Source organism: Odocoileus virginianus, chromosome 1 (assembly GCF_023699985.2).
Source record: "Odocoileus virginianus isolate 20LAN1187 ecotype Illinois chromosome 1, Ovbor_1.2, whole genome shotgun sequence".
NCBI classification, from domain to species: Eukaryota; Metazoa; Chordata; class Mammalia; order Artiodactyla; family Cervidae; genus Odocoileus; species Odocoileus virginianus.
In genome coordinates, this window is record NC_069674.1 from 27,902,895 (window position 1) to 27,928,830 (window position 25,936).

General features: G+C 36.2%; 1 pseudogene; it reads left to right on the forward strand.

Moving 5' to 3' along the window:
- Nucleotides 1–6,044: 6,044 nt before the first annotated feature.
- Nucleotides 6,045–7,566, forward strand: LOC110136099 (elongation factor 1-alpha 1 pseudogene; annotated as a pseudogene).
- Nucleotides 7,567–25,936: the final 18,370 nt, after the last annotated feature.

The following is a 25,936-nucleotide window of genomic DNA, read 5'->3' on the forward strand; positions in this document are numbered from 1 at the left end:
GGAAAAAACAGATTATTTGCAGCAATTCATGTATGAGGGGTTCTTTCAGAAGAAGAGTTAGCAGTAAGAATGCATGCATAGAGACAAAGAAGGAGAAAACTCTAGAGTCAATGTGTATGATTGAGGCTGATGTTGCAAGTATTGGACATTTGATTCTGCAAGAACCTCTGGAGAAGTGTACAAATATCTTCTGGAAGTTTCCATCTAAGTGATGGAAGGCTGGGGAATTTTTTTTTTTTTTTTTTTTTGCTCCTGTTCTCCATCGTTATCAGAGAGTTGCTTCTAGGAGTTTTACGTCACTCTGGATATCCCCACTGTCTTTCCCTGGGTCAAGTGTCCTAAAAAAAAGTCTGGGAAAGAAGACAGAAATATGATTAATGTGGGAACCATGTCACTCCAAGATAATTCAGAGTTTGCATGGAGCTGCCATTAAGCCTGAAATCAGAGGGGGCCTGAAAGTACATGGCATAGGACACCAGAGACACCCACTACAGACATTCTATAAACCTAGATGATGAGATGGGATAGGGCTCTCTCTAAGGACTAAACAAAATTAACAAGAATTAGAGAAGAATTCCCTACGACCTGTGGATAATCCCAGTTTTTGGAGCTTGGGAAAGTTCAACAGAACCAACAAAAAGAACCAAAAAGGAATTACTAGCTAAATAAAGAGAACTAAGAATGGATATCTTGAAAGCAAATAAAGAAAACACATCAAGAAAAGCATTCATTTAAAAAAAGAGTCAAATTCTACTGACAGATGAACTAAGGGTTGAGAATTCATTATTAGATTTATTGATAATGACACTGAAAATAGGATACACAGTCCTGACTGAATTAAACTTTACTGAGACTAGAAAAACAAGATGTGGAAATGAAAGGAAATAAACAAACAGAAAACTCAAGGGGTTTTATGGTGAAAGAAGGTGAAAATATACTGGCACCTTGAGGAGGGTGTGGTATCAAAAACAAATACTATTTTATTAATTCTTTTCTAATTCTACTGTAAGTAGCTAATGAGTTAAGCTTGGTTCTGTAGCTCAAAAGAAAATCTGTGACTAGAGAAATATAGCTCTGGTTGAAACATATTGCTTATAAACTGCTTGTCCTATAAAATAGCACATTATAAAAAAGAATATTTGTTGTTGTTGTTTAGCCACTTTAGTTGTGTCTGACTCATATGGACTGTAGCCCACTAGACTTCTCTGTCTATGGGATTTCCCAGTCAAGAATACTAGAGCGGGTTACCATTTCCTTCCTCAGGGGACCTTCCGGACCCGAGGATCAAACCTGTGTCTCCTACCTTGGCAGGCAGATTCTTTATCACTGAGCCACTAGACAAGCCCAAAATGGAATATACTTCAAAGTAAATATTCATGACTAGGTGTTTTTTTCCCTTCTACTTCCTTTTCCTTTTCTCACATGTTTTCACCACTTAGCTTAACAATCTCTCACCAATCTCAAGCTGACAGGACAGTTGTGTGTCAGGCGTGTCGCAGCATGATTTTTCTCTACTTATTTTAAGGTAGGCATATGGGTAAACAACCTAGAATTTGGGGGCCCCAGCCAGTCACAATCCAAGCAAGGAAAAAATACAGCAGCATAATTTCCTGTCCATACCACCTGAAGAAGAGTGTGGAATGAGATCAATGAAACAGAATCTCTCAGGGGAACATGTAAAAAGTGGGGTGTCTTTGCTAATCCAAAGTGGTCAAATGATATAATGGATTAAAGCAATTAAAAGCATGGTTTGCAAAATCTTTTGAATATTTTAAACTTATCAAGTGGGAGAATTACACCTCTATGAATAGTAATTAGGTGTTTCTGTTGTCAATTATACCAAGAAGCTGGTTGGTATTCAACTTAAAAGGTAGAGTGCTCAGGTCAGTAAATTATAGTTGATGAATTAAAACCCTGTCACATGTTTACATAATAGTTACACTATTTAACAATATTTAAAGTCCAATAGAAGAAAGTATCATGTAGTGGTTGCTAATCCAGGCATTGGGGTATTATAATCTTGTTTGGAATAATTTTCCTCCTCAGAAAAATTAATATTATTATTATTGTAAGAAATATAATAAAGAATGTAGTATCAATAATATAAGTAGTCTTACCTCTGCTTTTTATCATTGTAACTCTAACTACATTTGTTGAAAAGATGTCAGCACAAATGCATCTTATTTGTTGCTTCAGCCTTTATGCTGTTGGCAAAACAGGAAATAACAACTTATTACTTGCTTGAAGAAGACAATTATAATTTGAATGTTATTAAACCACTAAAATATACAAAGATAGATATTTCACTGCCCTCTGTACAAATTAAAGAAAGACTTGCCTGCCCACTGGGATTTGTATTAAGCAATGACCAGGTTTATATTCATTATTTTTAGTAAATTATACATTTAATAATTATTGAAATGGTGCTATGAAGGTAGCATTATTTGGATGAAACTTTAAATGACATAAATTCAAATCTAGTATTATTCACTAATAAGCATTTAAATATGAGAAGAAACATTTTAAGAGACAATAAAATGTTACTTTCTGCTTGAATTCTGTAAGTTACACTTTTCCTTTTTTAAATTAATTTTATTTTACTTAATGTTATTTAAGCTTAGATTCAAGCTGAAAGAAAAGTGTCTCCAGTAATGTGGATATTTACTATTATCCCTGAAATTTATTTTCAATGTAATCTTTCAGTCTCAGGAAGTATTACAATGATATTCTGCTTTCTTTAAATTCTTAAGGTAATCCATAACTATACTTACAATTTACCTAGATAATACCTATAATTGCTGTATTATTGAGCTACTAGTCATTTGTGGTTACTGAGTACTTGAAATACTGATGGTCAAAACTGAGATGTGCTATAACTGTGAAATACACGCTGGGTTTCTAACTTTTTGCATGAAAAACATGTAAATTATATAATTAATAATTTTATACTTGTTACATGTTAATTGATAATATCTTAGGTATATTTGGCTAAATAAAATGTTAATTCAAGTTTACAGAGTCTCTTTTCATTTTTTAAAGTGGCCACTAAAATTTTTAAATTAAAGACATATATCTATATAGTCTGACTGGCTAAATTCTAAGATAGTCCCCAAGATCCTAGCCTCTGGTATATATACACCTTCTTCCAGTTATTCAATTAAGCATAAATCTAGATGACACTTTAAAGGGATTTTGTAGGTGTTTAAGGTCATAAATGAGAAGGAAATGGCAACCTACTCCAGTACTCTTGCCTGGAGAATCTCATGGACAGAGGAGCCTGGCAGGCTACAATCCGTGGGGTGGCAAAGAGTTGGACATGACCGAAGCGACTCAGGAAGGTCACAAATCTCTTGATCTTAAGAAAGAGAGATGGTTGGAGTGGGCTTGATCTAATTATGTGAGCCCTTTATTTCCTGCACTTGGTTACAGAAAAGGACATCTGAAGTGTTCTCTGTCTGACTTGGAAGAAAGTAAACATCCTTGCTCTGAAATGACTGTGAGAGTGTCTTTGGTGGGGACACGATTCAGTCTATAGCAGATGGCACATGGTAAGTAACTGCCTGTAAGTAGCTGAGAACTGTCCCCACTTGATACCTAGCAGGAAAACAACCACCTCAGTCCTATAACTTCTAGGAATTAAACCCATTAATTTGGAAGAGGATCCTGAGGCCAAGATGAGAAACATAAGTATGGCTTAACTCAATGATTTTAGCCGAGTGAGACCCTGAGCATAATGTTTAGCCCAGTGAAACCCAAAGAATAATATTTCATTGTTCCCAGATTTCCTACCTACAGACATAATGAAAATAAATAGATGTTTTTTAAGCTGCTGAGTTTGTGGTAATTTGTTATGCAGCAAGAGAAAATAATGCATGCAGCTCATATTTTGGCTTGTGTGATTTTTCATCAAAAAGTAGTTACCCAACAGTGACAATTCTAGATATGATGTACTTAAAAAAACTGTAAAAGTATTCAATGATATCCTGAACTTAAAGGTGGTTTTGAAAATGGAGTGGTTTCTTCCCTAATATCTATCTCCTGATTCTTTATTCATCAAACATATGCATAATATTTTCATATTAGTTACTGGGGACTGCAGTGTAAAAAAGCTATCATCTTGTACTCATGGAAATCAATATATAAAATCTATCTTGAATGATATAATATAAACTTAATCTTTGCTTTATAACTCATATTTTAATGTGTATTTTAATGTGTATTCCCAAACTCAATCAGTTCAATATAAAAATTAATTGTATTTAACTAAGCACAGCTTAGTAAAATGGAAAAACAAAAAACAGACTAATCAGACCTTCATTAAGTGCACCAGTCAATAATTTATACAAAAATTTATTCTTGAGAGTCATTTGGACAGTCGAGAAATTTTTATGACTTTAGGTGCATGAAAGCTAGCCTTGAAGAAGCTACCTCTCCACAAACTTCCATTCCAGTAACATTATTAAAATTAATCCAAGGGCATTAGGAAATGTTTCCGAAAGTATCTGCTTATGCCACAAGTCATGGAAAGAAAGAAATCAGCACTAGCAGTTTTTACCACAAGATTATAGGGCAGAATCAATAAATATGAATCCAACTCAGGAGAGTAGTGATAAGATATAACAAATTGACCATTCTGCAGATGATTTAGAGAGCAACCAGTTCAGATAATAATTAGAAAATGGAGAACACTGGTAGGACTAGGGGAAAACAAGTAACTGGGATAAAAAAGGTAGAATTTCATTCCTTCAGGATACAAAGATTTATTAATTAAAAAAAAATAGAGTGAAAACTCGAGGAGAAGGGGGTGTTTTACAAAGCTAAAGAAAAAGCACATTAAAATGTTTCTTGTCTTACCAATGGATGGAATATCAAGAGAAGTGAATCTATTTGAAATTAATTTTACACTAATTACATTTAGAATGGTACTTAGTTAGAGAGAAGGCTTCCCTTGTCTCTTGTGGCTCAGCTGGTAAGGGATCCGACTGCAGTGCATGAGACCTGGGTTCTATCCCTGGGTTGGGAAGGTCCCCTGGAGAAGGGAAGAGCTACCCAGTCCAGTATTCGGGTCTGGAGTTGCAAAGAGTCAGACATGACTCTGTGACTTTCATTTTCACTTTCACTTGGTTAGAGAAACTGAACACAGAGAAGAATGTGTACTGCTAATTTATTTTGCATGGTTATAATAAGGTAAACTCTATTTGTTGACTTACATTTTTTGACTTCACCTAATGACAGAGCTTCCCGGGTGGCCCTAGTGGTAAAAACCTATCATCTGCCAATTCAGGTCAGACATAAAACAAACCAGTCTGATTCCTGGATCAGGAAGGTCCCCTGGAGAAGGGAATGGCAATCCACTCCAGTAATCTTTTTTTTCCCTAATTTGTTTATTTTTTAAATGAAAGATAATTGCTTTGCAGAATTTTGTTGTTTTCTGCCAAACCTTAACGTGAATCAGCTGTAGGTATATATATATATATATATGTATGCCTACATATATATATGCCTATATATATATACCTTCCCTCTTGACCCTCCCTCCCGTCTCCCTCCACTGGAGAATCCCATGGACAGAGGAGCCTGGCAGGCTATAGTCCATAGGGTTGTACAGAGTCGGACATGACTGAAGGGACTTAGCACATCACAGCAAGGACAGAGAATAAATATAATGATGTGTGATTTTCAGATGAGAAGTAAAATGACATCAAATTTTAAAAGGTAAAAGTGTACATAATATAAGATACTGAATTACAAGTGAAGTATTATAGAAGACTGTTGTTACTCTTATTTCAGATGGAAATCAAGAAAACAATAATACAAAGGAAAAACACAGGACTATAGCATATTTTCTGAAAGTTTAGAGGTAACAAAAAATTAAGATTATATTAAACTGTAAATGTCATTCATTGGTGGTGTGAATCGCAAGTGGAAATGGAAAGTATTCAAAGGAATTAAGTCCCAATCTTTGTAAAGGATAAATAACTTTTTTGCAGCAGGTTTGCTGCTAGACACAGGTGTCGTGAAAACCCCATTAAACCTAAACAAAAATGGGAGAGGAAAAGACCCACATCATCATCATTGTCACTAGACATGTAGATTCAGGAAAGTCTACCATAACTGGCCATCTGGCCTACAAATGTGGAGGGATTGACAAGTAAACAGTTAAAAAGTTCGGGAAGGAGGCTGATGAGATGGGAAAGGGCTCTTTCATTTATGCCTGGGTCTTAGACAAACTAAAAGCTGAACGTGAGTTAGGTATCACCACTGATATTTCCCTGTGGAAATTTGAGAACCAGCAAGCACTATGTGGCCATCATTGAAGTCCCAGGACATGGGGACTTCATCAAATACACGATCCCAGGCTGGATGTGCTGTCCTGATTGTTGCTGCTGGTGTTGGTGAATTTGAAGCCGGTATCTCCAAGAAAGGGCAGACCCGTGAGCATGTCCTTCTGGCTTTCCCTCTGGGTGTGAAACAACTAATTGTTGGAGTTAACAAAATGGATTCCGCCGAGCCACCCTACAGCCAGAAGAGACAGGAGGAAATTGTTAAGGAAGTCAGCACCTACATTAAGAAAATTGGCTACAACCCCGACACAGTAGCATTTGTGCCAATTTCTGGCTGGAATGGTGACAAGAGGCTGGAGCCAAGTGCTAGCATGCCATGGTTCAAGGGGTGGAAAGTCACCCACATGGATGTCAATGCCAGTGGAAGCACCCTGCTTGAACCTCTGGATTGCATCCTGCCACCAGCTTGCCCAACTGACCAGCCCTTGTATTTGACCCGCCAAGATGTCTATAAAATTGGTGGCATCGGTGCTGCCCCTATGGATTGAGAGGAGACTGGTGTTCTCATACCTGGCCTGGTAGTCACCTTTGCTCCACTCATTGTAACAACTGAAGTGAAGTCTGATGAAAGGCACCATGAAGCATTGAGTGAAGCCCTTCCTGGGAAATGTGGGCTTCCATGTCAAGAATGTGTCTGTCAGAGATGTTCATCATAACATTGTGGCTGGCAACAGCAAAAATGACCCACCAATGGAAGCAGCTGGCTTCACAGCTCAGGTGATTATTTTGAACCATCCAGGCCAAATCAGTGCTGGATAGGCCCCTGTGCTGGATTGTCACACAGTTCATATTGCTTGCAAATTTGCTAAGTTGAAGGAGGAGATTTATCATTGCTCTGGGGAAAAGCTGGAAGATGGCCCCAAACTCTTGAAATTTGGTGATGCTGCCATCGTTGATATGGTTCCTGGCCAGCCCATGTGTTTTCAGAAGTTTTCTGACTCTCCTCCCCTGGGCCTTTTTGCTGCATGTCACATGAAACCGACAGTTGCTGTGGGCTCATCCAAGCAGTGGACAAGAAGGCAGCTGGAGCTGCAAGGTCACCAAGTGTGCCCAGAAAGCTCAGAAGGCTAAATGAATATTATTCCCAATACCTGCCACCCCAGTCTTAATCAATGGTGGAAGAACAGTCTCAGAACTGTTTGTCTCAAGTGGTCATTGAAGTTTAATAGTAAAAGACTGGTTAATGATAACAATACATTGTCAAACCTTCAGAAGGAAAGGAGAATGGTTTATGGGCCATATGTTTTGTATGAGGCAGCTTTAAGTTATTAATTTTTAAAATTAATACTTTTTAATGGAAGCAACTTGACCAAAAATCTGTCACAGAGTTTGAGACCCATTAAAAAAAAAAGTTTAATAAGAAACCTGTGTCTGGACCTATATATATATATAGCATGGGGATCTCCACACAGTGCTATATAATGTTCTAAATGGGAAAATAATCTAAAAAAGAGTGGATATATGTATAACTGATTCACTTTGCTGTATACATGAAACTACACAACATTGTAAGTCAACTATACTCCAATAAAAATTTTAAAAATAATAATAATAGTAAAAAAGAAACCTGTGTCTTATTTTGGGCAACTTTGTAACTTCCTATAGTATTACTTTGGAAAGAATTGCTCATAGCCTATTTCTGGTGAAACAGTTTTCTATTTATGGGTTTTTAGTTCTGAAGTGGAGCTTCAGGTTTGTTAACCTTGTGTTGAGAACTCATCTATTTTAAGAAACATCTTGAGAAACATTGGTGTAACACTTTATAGGTTAGGATAGATGAGTAAAGAATAGCTGTTTTATATGTAAACAAATGTGTAAGGTCAGATTCTATAGTATAAAAGCTCCTGTTGCATATAAAGTTTTGTGATTACATAAATACTGAGTAAATTTATGTCAAATTTTAGTTACCCAGTTATGAGAATGTGTATTCACATTTATTTTTTTTCCCATTTATTTTTATTAGTTGGAGGCTAATTACTTTACAATATTGTAGTGGGTTTTGTCATACATTGACATGAATCAGATTTACATGTATTCCCCATCCCGGTCCCCCCTCCCACCTCCCTCTCCACCCAATCCCTCTGGGTCTTCCCAGTGCACCAGGCCCGAGCACTTGTCTCATGTATCCAACCTGGGCTGGTGATCTGTTTCACTATAGATAATATTCATGTTTCGATGCTGTTCTCTCAAAACATCCCACCCTCGCCTTCTCCCACAGAGTCCAAAAGTCTGTTCTGTACATCTGTGTCTTTTTTTCTGTTTTGCTTATAGGGTTATCATTACCATCTTTCTAAATCTCATATATACGTGTTAGTATACTGTAATGTTCTTTATCTTTCTGGCTTACTTCACTCTGTATAATGGACTCCAGTTTCATCCATCTCATTAGAACTGATTCAAATGAATTTTTTTAATGGTTGAGTAATATTCCATGGTGTATATGTACCACAGCTTCCTTATCCATTCGTCTGCTGATGGGCATCTAGGTTGCTTCCATGTCCTGGCTATTATAAACAGTGCTGCGATGAACATTGGGGTACACGTGTCTCTTTCAGATCTGGTTTCCTCGGTGTGTACACCTTATCTTCGACAAAGGAGGCAAGGATATACAACGGAAAAAAGACAACCTCTTTAACAAGTGGTGCTGGGAAAACTGGTCAACCACTTGTAAAAGAATGAAACTAGAACACTTTCTAATACCATACACAAAAATAAACTCAAAATGGATTAAAGATCTAAATGTAAGACCAGAAACTATAAAACTCCTAGAGCTTTTAAACAGTATTGAGCATTGCCTTGCCAGAGTTAATTGTATCCAGATTCTAGGAAAAATAAAAGTTGCTGGAAACTAAAAAAAAAAAAAAAAAGAATAAATTTGTGTAAAGTTATGATTAAAAATTAGAGATATACAAAATAAACCATTTATTTTAAAATACCTGATTAAGAATCTACAAATAGGGACCTTTGGAAGCTAATATCGAAGATGGCTCCCAAAGATCCTCATGTGCTTGGTAGTTTTCATTCATACTGAATAATATTGATGTAATCAATGAACTATTGTGCCAACAGTATCTGTGACTTCCAAATCTACATCATAAAACACATTGAAGCTTACACCATGCTTTCCTGGATCACTCATCTTGGGGAAGCCAACTGCAATGTCATGAGGACACTCAGAAAGCTGTGCAGAAATGGTGAGGATCTGAGACCTCCTGCCATTGACCAACATCAACTTGTCATTGCTTATGTCATTAGTTAGGGAAACAGAAGGACTCCAAGTGGCCCAAACTAGTATTAACATGATATTTTGCTACTTTTGAGTCATCACACTTATTTTCTCTTTGTTTTTGGACAAAAGTAGGGTTGACAGGCAAATAAGGATGCAGGAATATATTAATTCATAAAAAAATTATCCACCTCACCTTGACATTTACTTTGCATATGTTCCAATATAACAATACTTGGAATTCTAGATAGTCTATGAATGAAATAAATTAAACATTTGTTAACACCCCCAAGTAATTATTTGTAATTTGGAGATATTATCAATATTTTGGCAAAAATTTAAAATATATTTATGTGTGAGGTGAGTTGAGTTCAAGCAAGTCTTTTGATTTTGAAAACTCCAAAATAATTATTTTCAGACATCTTAAGCATAGGCTTCATTTTTTATACTTGAACTACCTATGAAAGTAAACATTTTACTTTGAAATTCTGGATTAGATTTTATTTACCCTATTCAAGATAGGATAAATATTTCATAGACATTATTAAAGATTTAAGAGCTATTATAAAACACCTGGTATATAAGTGAAAATAAAATAAATCTAGGTGAGTTCCTTCAGATTTATTTTATTTTCACTTATATACCAGTGAATTCCTTTAGGGTCACTAAATAGTGAGAACTGAGCCACTTCACAACAGTAAACAAAAATACAACTACTACATTGGCATCTACAGTAAATAAATCACTGATCAGGTCATATATTTTGATTTACAGACAGACACCAATTTCAATTCCAGAAATATCACCTAAAAGTTTATGCTGAAAATTTAAAGATAAGTAAGAAACTTATAAGAGTACCATTAACACAGAAGCTGGACCAAGTAAGGCATCATTTCCCTCATTTCCAACAGCCAATTAAACTTTGGAAACAGTCCAACTTTATCCATTGTTAGTATCACTCAGTTCAGATTCAGCATCATCTCTGGATGTAGATTCCTAGCAAGACTTTCTGGTTCTAGAAATAGCCAGTGAAGAATATGGTTCAAAACATCCCTCGGATGCTTAAACATGCTCCTTGATGAAAATCCTATAATGATTGTTTATTTTCCTGATGCCTATTTCACTTGCACCAAATTCCCTTGTATTGTAACAAGTCCCCTCATAACTTATAACTTAGCCTCTTACTCTCTTTCACAACTTAAAAGTTTGCTTGCAATTGTGCAATGCTACACTAATCTCAAAGAGATTACTCATTTTGTTCTCTCTTTGCCTGCAGTGCCCTTCAGTCAATCCACCCTCCTAGGACCTAGGTAACCTCTCCTCTTCTGTAAGACTGTAAGATTATGTGAGTCATTGGTGTGTGTGTGTGTGTATGGGTGTGTTTGGTGGGGGAGGGGATTTTCATTCCTGAAATTGTGAACTGTTTGGTAAATTTTTGTTTGCAGACTATGACAAGTAGATTGACTCAATATCCTTGTCCTGTCTATTTATTCACATTTAACTGTTTATTATGCATTGTTTCACATTTGTGATTTTCCTACATATTGTTTTATCTCTGTATATGCCACTATAGCCAGGCTCATTTCTATGTAGTTACAGCTCAAGGCAGTTATTTTGAGAGAATTAAACCAATAGCCAAAATTTAAAATAAAAATGTCCTTCAGATGTTGAGAAAACTGCCCCCAAGAGTCCAGTCAGTGGTGTTTATAGTATTTTGTAAACGTACGAGAAGTCCATAATGGCCCAGAAATGTGTAATGATCAAAATTATTACATTTTATTCAAAGAGATCTGATTTAAAATAATAAAACTTGATCCAGTGCAAAATAAGCACACATTATCTTTGTGATATGTAGCCTTCTATAGCAAAGGAAAAGAAACTCTACAATTTATGATACTCTTGTATGGGACCAATTATCTTTAAGATGCAAGAATAACTTTGCAACCTTCTCTCCCTGTCAGAAGAAAAGATGAATATACAAAGTATTCTTTTATCTAATTATTTCATTGGCATCAACTATTTTACAAACTTTTCCCAAACATTTCATCTTGAATGCATGATCTTCTCTATGATCCTATGGTCAAAAATTAAATGACTTTAACCATACCCGCTCAGTTAATATCTTAGCCAACTTCATGAATATGCTGTCTCTGGTCCTGTAGGCTCCCTGAAGTTCAAACCATCAAAATTTCTTGCCTGAGACTTGAAACAACCCTCTAAGGAATTAATAGTTTCTGTCTTAAATACTCCAGCAAATCAGCATTCCTTAATAGTATGATAATCCCCCACCTGTTCCTTAAATCTCTTCAATAATTATCAAACTGTTCCTTTTTTAATAAAGCCCAAACCTTTTATCAAGGTATACAAAAACCCTTTAACTATTTGTTCCTAGGCAATTTATCCAGAGCTATCTTCCTTCTTTCACTCTCCGCACCCTCAATCCTCAGCCACACATAACTAATTCATGCTTATAAAATGCTTCTCTACATTTGCCTTTCTCTTCTCTTCTCCTCCACAAGAAAACTCCATTTACTAAACAAGAACTTCAACCTTCTTTACGATGTTTCTCCACCCCAACCCCACCCCAGTCCCACCAAGGCTGCAACCTTCCTTCCTGAGCTCCTGTAGCATTTTGCACAAGTCTCTATCTAACACTGACACATTTTTATTGTGATTTTCTTCTATCAGGCTTTAATTCATTCAACTAAAGTTTACTAGACTGCCCTGTGCCGTATTCTAGAAATTCAAAGATGTAAAAAACCACCCTGTCCCAAGGAAAATGTTAACAATTTAAAAATAACTATACTTCAGCAAAATAAAAAATAAAAAAAGAAAAAGCTAACAAAAAGACACACAATTATAGTAAACTATTAATTTTTATGATAAGTGTATTAGAACATGACTGAAACATCAAAATATACTTTCTAGAGCAGATGACACTGAAGCTGAAATTTAGTCTTCTTGTCTTTGTCACCAAAGACATTGTCTCAATTAATATTGAATTTTGAAAAACCTGGAGTGAATAAGCAAAGTTCACAGAACACTTTACCTTTAAATATAATGTCTCTGAAAAGAAACATCTTTTTATTAACTGTAACATGTCTGATCAGTGTCTATGACCTGGATGAGCTGGGGCCCATACATATTCTTAAACAAAAAAAGTTGCATTTATTTACAAGATCTCCATCAGGGATGAATATTTCTCAGGTTTCAGTCACTTTAAACTGCTTTGATATGAGGTTAGGTATTTACTTTGGTAAATTGATGCTTCGTTTTAACATTTGTTAAATTTACAGCACTTCATAAAATGTAAAAAGAAAAATTTGTTTATTTTTCTAATATTAATTTTAGATTCTGCCTATATTGATTCTTTCCTTACTTGATCTTTTTAGAGAGAATAAATTATTCTACACACTCTCCCCCTGACTCCTCAGTTCTTCACAAGAGGCGATACATCATGACTATGAATCACTAATTAATACTTCACAACATAGATTGATGAGCCATTGCAACTTCTCTGAAAGTATGCTAAGTTTCAGAATCTGCATTGTCATTAGTCATAAAAATACTGACATAATGATTAAGTTTAACTAGGTAATTCTACCCCAATTTAAGTCCCCGGTAACATGCCAAGCTCAGAATCCATTCATTTATTTAGCTGCAATCATGAATACAAGAACTGTATTCAAAAATTTTATGCTATTCAAATTGTTTCTAACATTCAACTGGTTGAGTTCACCAGCTCATGACAAATGATTACACCATGTATTAATATTATTGTCAAAGTAATATATTACCTTCCCCTGGGAAGTTCACTGTACTTCCTAGTAAACCAAAATTATACTCTATGTATTATACACACAACAATGAAAAGGAGGCGAGGAAAGGAGGATGTATCAGTGGAGAATGAAACCACAAACATTCACTGAGTCAACTTCTGACCAGAAGAGAAGTGACTAAAGAAATGTGTCGCAGCAGTAGTATATGAGCATGTACTTCCAGAGAAATAAGATATTAATCTAGAATTTTCACAAATGTCTTGTGCCTTTGATGGGCTTCCCAGGTGGCACTAGTGGTAAAGAATCAGCCTGCCAGTGCAGGAGGGTTCGACAGCTGGGTTGGGAAGGTCCCCCAGAAGAGGAAATGGCAACCCACACCAGTGTGAGTGCCTGGGAAATCCCAAGGACAGAGGAGCCTGGCTGGCCACAGTTCACAGGGTCACAAGGAGTCAGACACAACTGAACACACACATGCCATTGTGCCTTTGACAGAATATTTTGTTGTGATCGTCTTGCTTTCTACTCAGTACATAGTTTCACAGGACTCTGTTGAATATTTGGTGGTGATGACAATCTGAAGTGAAGTGAGGAAACTTTCTCTCACCTTCAAGAATATTTAACAGGAGCTAGGCCTTAGTCCTCTGATTAGGGATCTCTTTTTTAATCCTGTTTCTTTGACGACTAAGTTGGTGAGTAGGTATGCTATATTTGAAACTTTTATTGACCAAACCCTAGTGAAATGATTTCTGGTTCTTAAAGCAGAGTTGCTTTCATTTTTTAAAAGTAATAAAACTGTTAGAACACTGAAAAACTATCCCTGTGTTCACAAACACTAAACACTATGTTATAATCAGTGCAAGCTATTAAATTTAAATCTAAGCAAACTCCTAGATTGAATTTGGGCTAAAGTCTGGAAGTAGACTGAGGGATGAACAGTACAAGGATGGCTGGATCATGCTGAATTTGTCATGGTAAAATGATCATTTGGGATATATTTTATTGAAACAATAACAGGGTCCATTACCTCCAGGACCTGCTAATTCCACTTTGAGATTCTAAAGCAAAGTAAGGCCTAGTCAAGCTGGATCTATGTTGTTCATCTGTGGTTCTGTCTTGATTGGTGTAGTGTCTGCCATATCAAAGAATAAGCAATTAAACATCTTAGAAATACCTTCCAAAATAAAATACAAAATAAATTTCAAGTCAAGAATATACTTAACTCTTTTATCTGTCGCTCACTTTTTTCTTAAAAGAAATTAGACATGATGTATTATTTCTTGAATATCCTAAACTACTACTTCACATGAATGACTGAAAAATTTTATCCCTTCAATAATCCTTTCAAATAATTTCTGTGTTAATCACCAGTTCTGACATGTAGGTTTATTCATTGACTTTATGACAATCCAGTTGAATGGCAAGAACAGATGTGGATTCTTATTTTATTATTTATGGTCTTATTTACTGCAATGGTATAAATGTGAAAATCCATCAAGCTCTTGAATATTTTTGTGAATATGAAAAATTTCAGATGGTTGCATCTGTTTGGTTCTACACCTCACTGGGATTATTTTTTTTATAATGATTAAGTATGGTCTGATTTACAATTAATTAAGCTTATATTTTAATTTTCCTTATTTTATTTCTGTTTTTATGAATCTTCTTTTGGTGATATTTACAAACTTAGGACTGAAAATAGAGAGGGGGAACTTCTAAAATATTAGAAAAGAAGCTAGTAGTTTAATTTTGTATAATATTTGCACTGTATCATAAAAATCTGTACATGTACATAATACCAACTGAATTGTATAAAATATTAGGTGAGCTTCAAAGTAAAGAAGTATTGTGTCTTATTCTTTAAGTTGAAGGTTTGAAATGTTCAACAGTTCTGAAATTCTGATAGTATTTCATTAAAAATTTATGATGAGAATGTAAGACTTTTATTCTGTAAATTAAAAATTTGTTGCTAGGAGTATCTGTTTACAAATGTACATATCCCACCCCCTATTCCTTGTTGATTAATGGTTGTTGGCCTAACTTCTTTTTCTGTAACAAATTTCACTTTTTAAATATCCTTATATGCTGTTAGAAAAGCAATATTCACACACATACAAACAAGTCAAGAACTTATTATCAGTTTCATTCTGTCATATATAAGACTCATGCTGAGTCATATACTTGTATGTATCTATCTGTTATGGATTAGTTAGGAAATAGCTTTTGTAATTTGCAGAATATATATATTATATTTTTATGTGTTATGTTAAAAGCATAGAATGTACAACCAAAACTGCTGAGTGATTATTTGGGCTTACTTGTGATTATATTGGTCTTCATTTAGATAGTAACTCATTAAGCCTAGTTAGCATATTGATTAATGAGAATTCTTATTCTGCTTATTTACGGAGACATTATAGCATATTTGTAATGCCCAGTAATGACATTTTTAGTAGATCCCAATAAAGCAGTCCAATTAATTTTGGCTTCTAGGAACTGGAGTAAGAATTAATTCATCTGGCTGTTTACTTGACTCTAAATCTAATATTACAAATAAACAATTAGTAAGTAAAATTAAAATTTTAAATTTTGTGCAATAGTAGAATACATAATTGCATTAATTGTATTTTAATAACAACCTCATAAAATTATAGTTTATTCTCTAATCTTAATTTAAAATAGATTTTTACAGAATGCTTTCTTCAACATCATCAAAGAAATTAAAGAATTAGCCCATTATTATCTTAGAGGGAAAATAAATGGAAAAACTAGAGAAAACTGATAACTAGCTTATTAACAGTTTCTAGTAATATTTATTTTAAAATGATTAAAATATATTCTGTCTCAATTGTTGCCAGAGATAATTAGTTTGATCAAAGACCAAGAATGAACCATATATAAGAAAAAGTTTTCTACCATTCTAATGATCTCAATTATTAATGCATTCTTTTCAATCTCTTTGTGTTTTTATTGTTTTACTGGTGATGCATTATAAAAGATGATGTATGTACTAATAACCTCCTATTCACTCCTAAGAAAGTGATCCCTCACTATATAATATTAATAGGAGATAGCTAAACTCAGGACACTCAGTATCATGGAAACTTTCAATCAAATGCTATTTTAAATAGCATACAACTACCTAATTCTTACACCATTTGTTGGGTAACTAATCCTTTCAATAAAATATTGCATTCACTACTTTAAGACATTTTGTTGACAAAGTTCTATTTATCACTCTGTAAGTTTTATGATAACCACATAATTTTGATTATCCTAGATTTGTAACATATTGCAATCACTTTTATATCTTCATTATTCTACAATAAAAAATGGTCTTGTGTTTATGTATTTCCAGATGAATTCAACATCACTGTTACAAATTTCCCTTCAAAAATTATCATCAAAATTTCATTAAATCCGATTATTTATTTTCCCCCAAATTAACATATTCATATCCCCATCAAAAAAGACAGTATGTCTCTCCATTTTTAATGCCTTTGTTCTTTCTTAGAAGTTTTCTTTACATTTCCTCATAATAAACTTCAACATGACCAATAAGCATCTCTGTCATCTGACATGACAGAATCCTATTGTTGTTGAAACTCTGATGATCTATAAACACATTTTTAAAGTTTTTTCATATCAATTACCTTAGTGGTTATATAGACTTTTTATCATATAATTTCTGTGATAACATCATTACCAAGTCTTTGGCTCCTCTCAGAAATACATGCTTCTGCAAAATATTTGTGATTTAATATACCATTTACAGACAGATTATATCCCATGGTCCTCATGTATACAAATTTATTTTCACGCATGCTCAGTCACTTCAGTCATGTCCAACTCTTTGCAAACCTAGGTACTGTAGCATACCAGGCTCCTCTGTCCATGGAATTTTCCAGGCAAGAATACTGGGATGGGTTGCCATTTCCTACTCCAGGAGATCTTCCTGACCCAGGGATTGAACCAGAGTCCCCTGTACCGCCTGCATTGCAGGCAGATGCTTTACTGCTGAGCCACCAGGGAAGCCCATTAATTATTCCTAACTTATTAATGTATTTAGTTTTATATTACACCTGACATAACTAAAATTTAAATCAACTCTAATAATTATTTTTTTATTCCAGTGGTATATGCACAATATGATAATGGTATCTCCTGCCTTCTCATAATTATACCTCATACATAGTACTGGTCAGAACTTTCAAAACAAAGTTATATTGTGAGATCTTCTAGAAAACAGAAACTTCTGCATGACTGTTTTTGCCTTTGTATTTTTACCAATCTAGGCTCCTCCCATGTGACAAGTGTAGGGCAGCAAAATTTACCACCTTAAATTATATTTATTTGGCTTAAGGATTAATTTAAGATGATTATTTTTAAGGCCCAAAAGACTCAGGAAGAACATTTGATCTTCTCCCTAGTTGCCTAGAGAATGTAGGTAAAGAGCTTTTCCCAGTAAGCTTTCTCCTGCCTAGTTGTGTAGACAGAGCAGTACCCAGCAAAGTCTGTTAAAATTCATCTCTGCGTCCCATGCTCTCTGCATGGTCCAGCAAACATTTGTTTACCAAACATTTGCTGTTCAATCTCCATGAAAATTGCCTTTCTCCCCTTTGAAGTCCCAAACAACTACCCCCAGCATCCTCTTTTGTCTTTAGCTAAAGATGGTATTTAAGGTGAAGGCTTAGCCCATGTGGGGGAATTAGTTTTCCAAGGTCTCCACATGTATAGGGCTTCCCTGGTAGCTCAGCTGGTAAAAAATCTGCTTGCAATGCAGGAAACCCTGGTTCAATTCCTGGGTCAGGAAGTTTCCCTGGAGAAGGGAATGGCTACCCACTCCACTATTCTGCCCTGATTCACTAAGAGTGAGATGTGACTTTCATTTCTTCTTCCATGTATTCATTTTATCCAACTTTTGTTTGATTTTATCCTGTTAATTTGAATCACACCAACTTAATTCTTTACCAGCCAGAAGAATCTAGAAGAGCAGAGGAAAATTTATTTTTCCCCAACACAGGTTAACCATACAATTACTTTAAAAAATATTCTTTGTGCTTTAAACTAAGGACCATAGTCACATGCAAAAAACATTTTGAATAATGTTTATTCTAGTGCAGATAGGTTTGATTGAGGAAGGAATTACCAAACACATAACCATCTAGCATCAAAGTTATGATTTAACATAGCAAATATAAAAGGAACCTTATCAAATTTCAATAAAATCTTTAAACATTGAAAAATGAGGTGCTGGCTGGTCTTGGAGTGGATGAGGAACTTGATGAATATTCTACTAGTAACCAAGATTATGCAAATCTAAAGACTGAAACACATATGATTATTAAACTGTCAAAAATAAAATAAAAATATACAACTCCTTGCTGATGAATGTATAGAGAAGAACAACCTAATATTCATTGAAATTAGTAACAGAAATTGATACATACAGTTGGTAATTTATGTTACATTAAAACATTCCTTTCTTAGCCAGGTTCCATCATTTCAATATTATTCTTATCAAACACTAAATTCTTATCTTACTCATCTAGCAGATTCAAACCTTATATGAGCCCCAGTAGATCTCCATACTTGTTCCAGAGCCCACTGTACATGCATACATATTAAGTCACTTCAGGTATGTTTGACTTTTTGCAACCTTATGGATGGTAGCCTGCCAAGCTCCTCTGTCCATGAGATTCTCCAGGCAAGAATACTTGGGTGGGTTGCCATGTCCTCCTCCAGGGGAGCTTCCTGACCCAGGGATCTAATTCATATCTCTATGCCTCCTGCATTGGTAGGCAGGTTCTTAACCACTAACGAAAACTGGGAAGCCCACCAGAGCCTGGCATGTGTGTTGGGTGCTTAGCCATTCAGTCGTGTTCAACTCTTTGTGACCCCGTGGACTGTAGCCCACCAACGTCCTCTGTCCATGGGGATTCTCCTGGCAAAAATGCTGGAATGGGTTGTGATGCCATTCTCCAGGGTATCTTCCCAACTCAGGGATCCAACCCAGGTCACCCACATTGCAGGCAGATTCTTTGCCATCTGAGTCACCAGGGAAGCCCAAGAATACTAGAGCGGCTGGTCTATCCCTTCTCTAAAGGAGCTTCCTGGCCCAGGATTTGAACTGGGGTTTCCTGCATTGCAGGCAGTTTCTTTACCAGCTGAGCTACCAGGAAAGCCCATCATAGCTTGATAATTTCATACAACAGGGCAACACGGTTTCATGATCTTCAAATTCAAATGATCCCACAACAATCTGACTATTTACTTTCTTTCTTAAACTTGCCATGTTATATTGCACAAGCATTTTTGTCCTCAAATTCAATTTTATTCTAAATTTTCTTCTCCATTCTCATGTCTCAGCAGTTGATATAACATTTTTTATCTCAAAAGGAAAGAATAAAATGTCAATGAGAATTACCTCAATATCTATTTAACTTAACCACAAGCATATATAATTATATATGATATAATAATATGTTATAATTATGCCTCTTTGTATCTTTAGTTCTCTGTATGTGTTTGCATGCACGCTCAGTCATGCCCAACTCTTTGTGACCCCATGGACTGTAGCCTGGCAAGCTCTTCTGTTCCTGGGATTTTTCAGCCAACAGTACTGAAGTGGGTTAGCCATTCCTGCCTCCAGGGGATCTTTGCAATCCAGGGATCAAACCCATGTCTCTTGTGGCTCCTGCATTTTCAGGTGGATTCTTTAACACCAGCACCACCTGGACCTTAGCTTTTATCTTATGTATAAATACTTTCTCAGTGCCAGCATCCCATCCAGGATTTCACCTTATATTTAGTCATCGTGCCTCTTTAAGCTCCTCTTGGTTCTGATAGTTCTTCAAACTTTATTTGTGATGACCTTGAGAGTTGTAGGAGTTCAAGTCAAGTGTATTTTAGAGTGTCCATCAATTAATATTTGGTTCCTGTTTTTTCTCATGATTAGACTGGGGTTAAATAGGCTTTGGGCTTCCCTTGCGGCTCAGCTGGTAATGAATCTGCCTGCAATGCAAGAGACCTTGTTTTGATCCTTGGGTTGGAAAGATCCCCTGGAGAAGGGAAAGGCTACCTACTCCAGTATTCTGGCCTAGAGAATTCCATGGATTTTATAGTCCATGGGGTCACAGTCAGACACCACTGAATAACTTTTCACTTTTCGCTTTCATATAGGCTTTGGGTTGGAAAATCACAAAGTCAAAGTGTCATTTTCATCACATCATATCAAGGGTATCCACCATCAACTTGACTTAAAACTTTCCATACTAACTTGAACACTGAACTGAGGGAGTGTCTATCCATTTCTTCACTGCGAAATCATTCTTTTTTTTTTTTTTAACTCCCATCCCACTCTGCATCCTTTGAAGGCCGTCACTAGGCACACTCCACTCTTAATGAGTACAAGTTATTCTTATCAATTGCCTTTTTTCAATTATATCATTAAAGTCAATTTGAACATATTTAAGTCTCTCCCAGTTGTATATTGTGTGTTTATGTAGATATGGTGGCTCAGATGGTAAAGAATCTGCCTGCAAGCCTGGAGACCCAGGTATGATCCCTGGATTGGGAAAATCCCCTGAAGAAGAGAATGGCAATCTACCCTAGTCTTATTCCCTAGAGATTTCCATTGACAGAGGAGACTGGCAGGCTACAGACCACGGGGTCACAAAGAGTCAGATACCACTGAGCGACTAATACTTTCACTTTTCAACATAAATACACATGCCAAAATCTCTCTTCAGGCATTTCTCACTTTTCCCCTCTCTCCTCTTCTGCAAGCAGACTTCTTGAAAGATCTGCCCAGACTCCCTCTTTTGAATATGTGCAGAGGCAGCATTTCTCATCAAAAGAAGGATGTGTGAAAAAAATCTTTAAATATTTCTATTAGTTATAACAAATAAACCATATTTCAAATAGAACATGTTTGAAGATGCTAACCATGTCTCAGCAAACTGACACAATCTCCTCATCAAAAACATTGACCTCAGAGAATTCCCTGTTGGTCCAGTGGCTAAGACTCTGTGCTCCCAATGCAGGGGTGGGACTCAATCCCTGGTCAGGGAACTAGATCCCACATGTTACAACTAAGAGTTCATATGATACAACTAAAGATCCTGCATGTGGCAACAAAGATAAAAAATTCTTCATGACACAGTTAAAGGCCTGGCACAGCCAAATAAATATGTTTAAAACAAAGAAACAAAATGCTGACCTCAAACAATTTCCCCAGTGCCGAAGAAGCTTTTGTAAATGAAAGTGAAAGTGAAGTTGCTCAGTCCTGTCCAACTCGTTGGGACCACATGGACTGTAGCCTACCAGGCCCCTCTGTTTGTGGGATTTTCCTGACAAGGATACTGGAGTGGGTTGCTATTTCCTTCTCAGGGGATCTTTCCCACCCAGGAATTCAACCTGGGTCTCCTGCATTGTGGGCAAGTGCTTTACCCTCTAAGACACCAGGGAAATCTAAATGAGTCTGTAACATATAGTATAGGCCTGCCTCTTGAGAAACCTATATGAAGGTCAGGAAGCAACAGTTAGAGCTGGACATGGAACAACAGACTGGTTCCAAATAGGAAAAGGAGTATGTCAAGGCTGTATATTGTCACCCTGCTTACTTAACTTATATGCAGAGTACATCATGAGAAAAGCTGGGTTGGAAGAAGCACAAACTGGAATCAAGATTGCTGGGAGAAATATCAATAACCTCAGATATGCAGATGACACCACCCTTATGGCAGAAAGTGAAGAAGAATGAAAAAGCCTCTTGATGAAAGTGAAAGAAGAGAGTGAGAAAGTTGGCTTAACACTCAACATTCAGAAAACTAAGATCATGGCATTAGGTCCCATCACTTGATGGGATATAGATGGGGAAACAGTGGAAACAGTGACAGACTTTATTTTTGGGGGCTCCAAAATAACTGCAGGTGGTGACTGCAGCCATGAAGTTAAAAGACACTTACTCCTTGAAAGGAAAGTCATGACCAAACTAGATAGCATATTAAGGAGCAGAGACATTACTTTGCCAACAAAGGTCCATCTAGTCAAGGCTATGGTTTTTCCAGTGGTCATGTATGGATGTGAGAGTTGGACTGTGAAGAAAGCTGAGTGCTGAAAAATTGATGCTTTTGAACTGTGGTGTTGGAGAAGACAGTTGAGAGTCCCTTGGACTGCAAGGAGATCCAACCAGTCCATCCTAAAGGAGATCAGTCCTGGGTGTTCATTGGAAGGACTGATGCTGAAGCTGAAACTCCAATACTTTGGCCACCTCATGTGAAGAGTTGACTCATTGGAACAGACCCTGATGCTGGGAGGGATTGGGGGCAGGAGAAGAAGGGGATGACAGAGGATGAGATGGCTGGATGGCATCACTGACTAGATGGACATGAGTTTGAGTAAACTCTGGAAGTTGGTGATGGACAGGGAGGCATGGTGTGCTGTGATTCATGGGGTCGCAAAGAGTTGGACACAACTGAGTGATTGAACTGAACTGAGGGAAAGGCAATTATATAAGAAGCTTTCTGAGAGAATGTCAGTGTGAACTACTCAAGCATTTCCAACACGTACACATTTGAAATGAATAATTACAATCCTCAAAGACTGGCTAATAACCAAATAAATTACAAAACATGAGTGTACAGCTAACAATGAAAGAGAAAGAGAGACTCTGCCCCGTCTTTAGAAAGTTTCTCAATCATCTCATGCAGAGCTTTCTTTATGGCCACACTTGATTTTTTACATTACTTTATTCATTTTATAAAATCTTTTGTCCCAAAGCCTCACTTTATGATTTTTGACAATACACCTGCACATTTTCCTTCCTGTTGATCGCCACAATCACTGAAGACCAGACTGCTACAGAATATCATTTTTGCTCGTACTAAGATATTATATATAAAATGTAGGTTAAAGTAATATTTCTGACAGTGAACCCTGATTATCGGTGGACTGTCTGTTTGAGAGCATGAGATAGATTTTCTAAGTTCTTTCTATTAGAGTACATAAGACCCAGACTTTCATCTCAGATTTCTGAACTAAAGAATTGCTACAGATCACACTACTCAAAAGGAAAAAAAAAAAGGTATTTTCCTCATTGAGGTCAAAATATTATTAAAGACATCTACACAAGTACCTGTAATTTCTTTTCTGCCTGCTCCCAAGAGACCAAGCAAGATAAATACTTTCTTAATGCCAGTGTGTAAAACATACAGATCTCAGGACCTTTGTTTGTTTTTGTTTAGTATAACAAGATAGATTTATATGAAATTACACATAATTTTACATATACTAAGAATGATTACTAAGTATTTAGTTACACATACTAAGAATGATTACACATACAGAGAATGATTCTGTTAAAGCCAGGACTCAAATTTTTATTGTAAAATAAAGCTGTAGTTCTGTAATGTTTGCTTAGGGGTAGTAAAGACATAGACAAAATGACAAATTTTATATTTCTAAAACCATTGCAAAATTACTTGCAGCTTAAAAATTTAGAATTAATCTCTTAATTTCAAAAAAATTCAATACTTCTATGTTTATCAGATAGCATGAATAAATGAATGCTTATTTACAAATACTACAATTCCACATAAAATGATATATCTTTAATCAAAATTCCCTATCTGACTAGAATTTAAAATATATATTGAGTTTTCCAATATATGTAAAATATATATGTATACATTACTATATATGGTAGTTTTGTCAATTCAACCAAGTTGATAAGGAAAAATAGGAATAGTATGACATGAAATGATTATATTCTTTGCAGCCAAAGATGGAGAAGCTCTATACAGTCAGCAAAAACAAGACCGGGAGTTGACTGTGGCTCAGACCATGAACTCCTTATTGCCAAATTCAGACTTAAATTGAAGAAAGTGGGGAAAACCAGTAGACCATTCAGTATGACCTAAATCAAATCCCTTATGATTATACAGTGGAAGTGAGAAATAGACTTTAAGGGACTAGATCTGATAGAGTACCTGATGAACTATGAATGAAGGTTCTTGACATTGTACAGGAGACAGGGAGCAAGACCATCCCCAAGAAAAAGAAATGCAAAAAAGCAAAATGGCTGTCTGAGGAGGCCTTACATATACCTGTGAATAGAAGAGAAGCAAAAAGCAAAGGAGAAAAGGCAAAGAGAGCTATACCCATTTGAATGCAGAGTTCCAAAGGATAGCAAGGAGAGATAAGAAAGCCTTCCTCAGCGATCAATGCAAAGAAATAGAGGAAAACAATAGAATGGGAAAGACTAGAGATCTCTTCAAGAAAATTAGAGATACCAAGGGAATATTTCATACAAAAATGGGCTCAATAAAGGGCAGAAATGGTATGGACCTAACAGAAGCAAAAGATATTAAGAGGAGGTACAAAGAATACATGAAGAACTATGCAAAAAAGATCTTTATGACCCAGACAATCACAATGGAGTGATCACTCACCTAGAGCCAGACATCTTGGAATGTGAAGTTAAGTGGGCCTTAGGAAGTATCACCACAAACAAAGCTAGTGGAGGTGATGGAATTCAAGTTGAGCTATTTCAAATCCTGAAAGATGATGCTGTGAAAGTGTTGCACTCAGTATGTCAGCAAATTTGGAAAACTCAGCAGTGGCCACAGGACTGGAAAAGGTCAGTTTTCATTTCAATCCCAAAGAAAGGCCATGCCAAAGAATGCTCAAACTATAGCATAATTACACTCATCTCACATGCTAGCAAAGTAATGCTTAAAATTCACCAAGCCAGGCTTTAGCAATACATGAGCCATGAACTTCCAGATGTTCAAGCTGGTTTTAGGAAAGGCAGAGAACCAGTTATCAAATTGCCAACATTTGCTGGATCATTGAAAAAGCAAGAGAGTTCCAGAAAAAATCTATTTCTGCTTTATTGACTGTACCAAAGCCTTTGACTGCGTGGATCACAATAAACTGTGGAAAATTCTGAAAGAGATGGGAATACCAGACCACTGGCCTGCTTCTTGAGAAACCTGTATGCAGGTCAGGAAGCAACAGTTAGAACTGGACATGGAACAACAGACTGGTTCCAAATAGGAAAAGGAGTATGTCAAGGCTGTATATTGTCACCCTGCTTACTTAACTTATCTGCAGAGTACATCATGAGAAATGCTGGGCTGGAAGAAGCACAAAGTGGAATCAAGATTGCCTGGAGAAATATCAATAACCTCAGATATGCAGATGACACCACTCTTATGGCAGAAAGTGAAGTTGAACTAAAAAGCCTCTTGAGGAAAGTGAAAGAGGAGAATGAAAAAGTTGGCTTAAAGGTCAACATTCAGAAAGCTAAGATCATGGCATCTGGCCCCATCACCTCATGGGAAATAGAAGGGGAAACAGCGCAAACAGTGTCAGGCTTTATTTTTTGGGCTTCAAAATCACTACAGATGGTGATTGCAGCCATGAAACTTCCATGCTTACTCCTTGGAAAGAAAGGTATGACCAATCTGGATGGCATATTTAAAAGCAGAGACATTGCTTTGCCAACAAAGGTCCGTTTAGTCAAGGCTGTGGTTTTTCCAGTGGTCATGTATGGATGTGAGAGTTGAACTGTGAAGAAAGCTGAG